Source organism: Mus caroli, chromosome 10 (assembly GCF_900094665.2).
Source record: "Mus caroli chromosome 10, CAROLI_EIJ_v1.1, whole genome shotgun sequence".
Classification (NCBI taxonomy): Eukaryota; Metazoa; Chordata; class Mammalia; order Rodentia; family Muridae; genus Mus; species Mus caroli.
In genome coordinates, this window is record NC_034579.1 from 25,268,801 (window position 1) to 25,276,122 (window position 7,322).

Sequence of the window (7,322 nt, forward strand, 5' to 3'; positions counted from 1 at the left end):
AAACCGAGAATCCACAACTGAGGAATCTTGAATGGCTGAAAAGCACCTAAAGAAATGTTCAAAGTCCTTAGTGATCAGAGGCATGCAAATCAAAATGACCCTGAGATTCCACCTTACACCAATCAGAATGGCTAAGATCAAAACCTCAGGTGACAGCACATGTTGGAGAGGATGTGGAGAAAGAGGAACACTCCTCCATTGCTGGTGGGATTGCAAACTAGTACAACCACTCTGGAAATCAATCTGGAGTTTCTCAGAAAATTGGAACTAGATCTTCCTGAAGACCCAGCTATACCACTCTTGGGAATATACCCAAAAGATACCCCATCATGCCACAGGGGCATGTGCTCCACTATGTTCATAGGAGCCTTATTTGTGATAGCCAAAAGCTGGAAAAAACCTAGGTGTCCCACGACAGAAGAATGGATACTGAGAATGTGGTTCATTTACATAATGGAATACTATTTAGCTATTAAGAACGAGGACATCCTGAATTGTGCTGGCAAAGGGATGGAAATAGAAAATATCATCCTGAGTGAGGTATCTCAGACCTAAAAAACATGCATGGTATGTACTCACTAATAAGTGGATGTTGGGGGGAAAAAAGAAAAAAAAAAAAAGGACAGAATACCCAAGATACAGTCCATAGAACTGAAAAGGTCAATAAACTGAAGGACTCATCAAGTGAGGACACCTCAGTCCCACTTGGGAGGGGGAAGAAAGCAATCACAAATGGGGAGGGAGGGAAGAACCTGGGAGAGAAAGTGGAGGGGGAGGGGAGGGAGTCAAAGTCAGGGGTGCAGGGTAGAAGGGAACCTGTTCTGGTATTGGGTGAGGCATTGCAGTTGTGGCTGCTGTATCACATGTTTGTCAGTAGGTGGCAGAGGAGAGGCTATGTCTACCTCAGTGTTCTGACTTGTGAACTTCTGAATGATTTAGGAGTCCAATATTCCCTGGGGAGAAAAAAACAACAACAACAACAAAAAATAAATAAAACAAAAAACCAAGCCTTAGACAACCACCAGTCCAGCACCTTGTAGGCCTGGTGGGCAGACTGTGCCTAAGATAACTCCTGACCAGTGCTATAATGCATGAACAGGGCATAGCATTCCGGAGACCACTTCTGAGATGACCCCAGTCTTTGGCACTCAAAGACTCCAAGTGCCACTAAGAGAAGCAAGTAAGAAGTGATGGAGGGATGAAAGAGACAGAGAAGCAGAAGGGTGTGGCTGCAATGAAGAGAGACAGAACTAGAGACTTAAGGGTAGTGAGGAACAGCCTCATGTTAGTAGTTGGTGATGCCACCTGAGACCATCGTGGGGTCCTGGCCTGAAATGTCGCTGGGTCCATGGACCTGTAGCAGCAGGGGTCTGTCTCCACCAAAGGTCTGGCTGGTTTTGGGGGACATATTGATGTCTGAGGGCTGTGCACAACTGGCCCACCCTTCACCAAGGGCATCACCCTTCACCAAGGGCATCTTCAGAGAGTTGACTCTGGGAGCATAAGAGCTATATCTAACCAGCTGCAGTACTATGGATAGAAGCCCTGCACATTGCAGGAGTTGCTGGTAAGCTGCCTTGAGAATATGAGTGTAAGAGAGCTGGCATCCCCCCTCTTCCTATTTACTCCTCAACACCTGGGGCAAGCAGGAGATCTGGCTCTGAGGACATGAGCGTGGGATAGCCTGCCCTGCCTTGTGGCATCAGGAAGGGAGAGATCTCCTCCCCTCCTTTTGCCCCCACCACTGGTGACAGACAGAGAGTTGACTCCAACTGGGTTATGAGGCCATGAAGGTGCTCCTGCCCCTCATCTGCTTTAGCACTTGGGAAGCAGGCCCTGCACCTCACCTAGACAGCAGAGTAGAGCTGACCGTGATGGCAGGGGCACCATAACTCATGCCTGAGAGAGTGAATGTAGGAGAGCTGGCCCCACAACTTGTCTGCTGTGCAGCAGCATAAAGAGAGAGAGAGATGCCCTCCCTCACCCTCACCTCTTACAGAAGAGCTTGTCTTGGATTCATAAGAGCAGGAGAGCTAACCCTTCCCCTCAACTACAGCAGCACTTGGGAGAGCAGGCCCTGCACCTTGCCTGCCAGCTGGGGTTGCAAACGAGCCTCAACCCTGAGGGTGAGGAGATAGAGAGATTGCAGGTTGACCAACTCAGATACTTCTTGGGCCCAGATCCAGGGGTTTGAATTGGTCCACCACCACATCTACCTCATTCACAAACTGCTGAAATATATGCAGATGTTGGTCCTACAGATCCAAAACTATAGGATCTTCATGACATAGAGCAAGAACAGGATATGTTAGAGGAATCTCAGAGAGGATCCCATACTGATAGTGATAGCCAGAGGCCTCATACCAGGCTGAATCATTGCAATAAGCATTTGTAAGCAAAGAAGTGTGGACGAAGGGGAATACTGTGGATTATACTGTGACGCACAACAGCCACAATGAAGTTTTTCCTCCTGTTTGGGGGAACTTGTAACGGTTGGTATGAGGGTAGGGGAGATGAGTGGGCTTGCGCTGTATGATGTAAAATTTGCAAAGAACCAATAAAAAGGTAAAACAAACAAACAAACAAACAAAAACAACCACCAACAACAAACCCAAGGATGTTGAGTTATAACCAGAATTACTTCAAGAGTTTTCAGGAAGAAAGAGTGTCAGGGATGACAGAAAGGTGTCTTGAGGATAAGGAGACTCAAAGGCACAGTAAGATGTAGGGTTCGCTGTTACAGGAAGGCTGGAGGGATGTTTATTAGGTCCTGAGCCAGGCTGTGATTGATGAGTTTGGTTTTGTGGGTTGACAATGAGGTAAGATGTATTAAGTTGAAGACAGGGTGGATACAGCTGTTTGTGCTGTCAGGGAAACTCAATTTTTTTTTTTTTTCACTGGTAGAAGTTTGGCTAATGATAACACAGGAAAGTGTCTGCTTGGTAGTTAGGGCACTGTGTGAGGCTCAGAGGGCAGAACTTGAAAATATAGATTTTATGCTATATACACATACCCTGTTGATAGAAAAATCTTAACTATTTTATAGCTTACATATTACACAAGTCACATTCCAGAACAAGGCTACCACAATTTCAAGAAATGTAAAAGACAGAAAAAGTCAATTTTATACAACCCACAATATTTATTATGGATCAAAATGAAAAATTTACCACAAAGTTCAGGAAAGTCTTGTAGGGGAGCAGCTGATAACTAAAATCTGGCTCTCTAATTGTCTCTTTACTGGGTCAATAAAGACAGCAGAAGCTAATCTCTGGGCAAAGAGAAAGAGATGGATTTTCTGGGTCCCAGGAGAAAGAGAAGGGGACTCGGAGAGATTAGGGAATTCGGACGAGGCTGTGGAGCAGATAGGAGCAGCAGACATATAGGTCTATCACGGCACTGATAGTTTGAATTGTCTGCAGGCAGTGAAAGCTAAGGAGGATGGGGCAAGCTATTCTTCACCCAGTCATTGTGGTAGAAGGCGATAAGGGCAGCAGGAGAAAAAAGCAGGCCGCCAAGGCAGTCAGTCGGTGGAATGCAGGCATTCTCAGGAAGGATAGTTGTTGGACTATTTAGCAGAGTTAACAGCAGTGTGTGGCACCAAGCAAGGAGCAAGCATGCTTTTAAAGACCACACACAACAGAGCCTGACTTAACGAAGAGAAAAAGAAATGAACCCGGAAAGAATAGCAATGACAAGATCTGTAATGATGTATGCAGTACTCTTCCAAATCCAACCTATGTGTTTATGAAGGTAGAACATGCCATGGAATGCCAAGTAAGTTAGAAGTGGGATTTCTAGATGCAAAATGTGATCAAGTGAGATGAAAAATACACTACATGGGATTAAGACCATTAGGCACTTTGTAAGGAAAACTGGTAAACACACAGACAGTGATGGAAGTGATTTACAAGAAAGCTGAGAGGAAACAGAAAATGACTTGAAAGTTCATCTGGGGTCAGTGCCCAGTAGCATTATATATAGTAAGTTAAAGTGAAGCATTTAACATTTGAGAAGAAAGAAGTGAAGGAGGAGGTGTTAGAAACATAAACATGGCCCACCAAATTTAACAAAAGTTATAAATACAAAGATTCAGGAAGATCAATAAAAATCACTCAAAGTACGTCCAAACACATCATAATTCAAATAACAACAACAACAACAAAACCAAAGAAACTCCTAATAACCATCAGAGAAAAATAACACTACAAAGAACAGTTAAGAGTAACAGTAGACTCTTCTTGATCCAAAACGAAATGGAGCAATATCATCAAACCTCAGAAAATGAATATGGTCAACCCACAATTTGTAAGTCAGTAAAACTGGGTTTCAAATGCCAAAGCAAAATAAAGCTCTTTCCTGACTAAAAAAGCTAAATGAATTCCTTACCAGGAGATGTGTGCACCAAGAATTATAAAAGACACTTTTCTGGGCAGATGGAAAGTATCACTGGAAGGAAACTCGGATTTAATCTAAGCAATAGGAAGCTCCAAAAAGTGCAAACAGTATTATTATTAAATGCACTTTTCATTACCTTTAAAAATAGAAACTGTGTGAAGCAAACATGCTAGCTGCGATATTCAATGTGTTTGTAGGTTAAAAATATGTGACAGAATAATGTGAGAATTAAATATAAGAGAAAGCAAAGGCATGGGGAGTGTATAAGCTTAAAAATATCAAAACCTGCCAGTGTTGGCACATGCCTGTAACAAAAAGCACACAAGCCCGAGGAGGAAGGAGAGTCAACTGTTCAAGGACCCTCAGGCTACACAGATGCTATTAAAAACAACACTAGAGCCTGTGAAATGGTTCAGCAGTTGCAGTTGCTTGTACAAAGCCTGTTGACCTGAAATTGAGAATCTCCACCCACATGGTAGGAGGAGAGACTGATTACTGCAAGTTGTCGTCTTACCTCTATCAGGTGTCATGGCACACTGTTTCTTTTTCTCCCCCCTCCTTTTCCCTCTCCCTCTCTCTCCCATACCCCTCTTTCATACACACAAAATAAAAATATAACTAAAATTGCTGTAGAAATTATTTAATCCTGTCCTGAAGTTTCTACAGTGCCTATGATTATTTAGTTCTTCAATAAAAACAGACACAACTTTTATATTTACAATTAGCCTTAAACAGCACAAGAGCTGGGCAGCTGCCCACCCTCTATGTTGTTAGATTCTCTTTTTCTATTGGTAACCCTAAGTTATTACTTACTTGATTTCATCTGGGTTGCTCTTAACTTCAGTTGATCAGCCCTCCGGGCCATGTTTTCTTGACTCCTAAGACAATGCATCTTCTCCTTCTTCCTCCTGCACTTTTTTCCTTTGTGGTCCTCCTCTGATCTCAAGCCAAGAAAACCTAAACCCCAGCTCTGTCTCTTCTGCCCAACTATTGGCTATTGGCACCTTTATTAACCAATCTGAAATAACTTGGGGCAAGGTCTACCTGTGAAGTTTCTTGTCACTGGGACAACTAGGTCTTGGGGACCCACATTTAGTATAGCAATAGAAAACAAAAGACTGAACCTCAACATCAAATATTTAAAAATATATGTTGGTTAATGTTGCATTGCCAATGTCTTATATATATTAAAACTGCAAATAATGCTGCCAAAATTGTTGGGTATAAAAATACACACACACACACACACATGTATATATGATTATACAATGTATTTATATATAATATCTTATATATGCAATCATAGATACATACAGAATAAATAATAGTAATAAAGTAGAGTAAAAATATAACTCAATGGATGTAAACAGATGAACAGAACTTTAAATGGGACAGTTGGAATAGTTTGCTAGGCATGGTAATACATACCTGTATTTGTAGCAATCTGAGGATTGGTGGCAGAAGGATCAAGAGTTCAAGACTAGTTTAGCAATGCAAAGATGTCAAGACAGGCTGGGGCAACAGAAGGCTTTCTCTAAAACAACAACAACAACAACAAAACCAAACAACCAAACAGCAAAAGAAAGACAAAAAGAAACAGGGATAGTATTTAACTTTTCATATGAAACAACATATAAATGCATATACAATGAAAGCACCAGTAGTTTCTGAGAGATGTTGACAAATGTTTAGGACCAAGGCCAGATACTTTTAAATCCTTGGCTTCCTATTCAAGAAAAACCAACCAACCAACCAACCAACCAACCAACCAACCAAACAAACAAACAAACAAAAAAACCAATGGTCATACAGAATGAAAACTAAGAAAAAAGCCTTTATTCAAAACAAAATGATGGTACAGATGAGAACTATACTGTCAAGATAACAGCAGGCCACGTGGATGAAGGTATTTAGCACTACAATGACTGTTTAGGGCTTCTTTTTATGGAGTCCAAGAGATAGGAGTTTGGTTGTCAAGGTTGTCAAGGGTTAAGTGGTTTTCTATGTTGATTGACCCGCTACATCACTACTTCTCTATTGTGAATGTTCTCCCTCATGGCAAATTATTGATCATGTGCATACCCAGTTATGAACAAGCATAAGATGATAAACAGTACATTCTCTCTAAAAGGTCGATGCATCCAGAACCAGTCTAGGCCAGATCACACTCTCAACCCTTGGACAATATATTTAGAATAAATTTAATTAAAACTGCCCCAATTTGGTAGTCATTAAGAGAAGGAAAAAATTATTTGTTTGGAGTTGATATTTGTGCAGCTAGCTTTAGGTAGAGCCCTTAGGTTTCTAACAAGTTGTAGATTCCTTGGGGTGGCGTGTGTGTGTGTGTGAGTAATTATTATTGTAAGAGATGTGTGTGCGTAATTCAAACCATGTGGAATATGATATTGCTGAAGTATTTCTTACCTTTATTGTCTCAGGAAGAGTAATTATTCTGGGAAGTGTAATGGTGAGTCTACAACCTTTGTAGTTCAGTGTCTTAAAAGACTTTCTAGGCCACGGAATGTGGACCTTGACAGATTTCTCTATAAAAGACATTCCTCATCCTCATTCCTGATTCAAGAAGAAACAGATAGTCTGAGTACCCTTATTATCTCTTATAGAGGAAAGTTTTATTACATAAACACCCAAAAGTTAACCTGTGGCTAGCTTTCTTACTTACTAAACTATACATATATTTAAGAGAAAATATTATCAAACATAAAGAAGCCTCTACAAAACTAAAATATTTTCTAATTTGTTTTATGTGGTCATTAAAAAAAATGATGCCAAGACTGGTCACAGAAAATATCCACCCCCTCCAAAATAATAATAATTAATAATAATAATAATAACAACTGCTCCAAAGTGAAAAAATTATGGGTTAGTATTCATGAACTTATATAAAATATTGCAAGCACATTATA

General features: G+C 40.9%; 1 non-coding gene across 1 annotated transcript; it reads left to right on the plus strand.

The window, feature by feature from the left end:
• Positions 1 to 820: 820 nt before the first annotated feature.
• LOC115032243 lies at positions 821 to 951 on the plus strand. Its single transcript, XR_003837896.1, has one exon. It is a non-coding gene; the product is annotated as a small nucleolar RNA SNORA17 (small nucleolar RNA).
• The last annotated feature ends 6,371 nt before the right edge of the window (positions 952 to 7,322 follow it).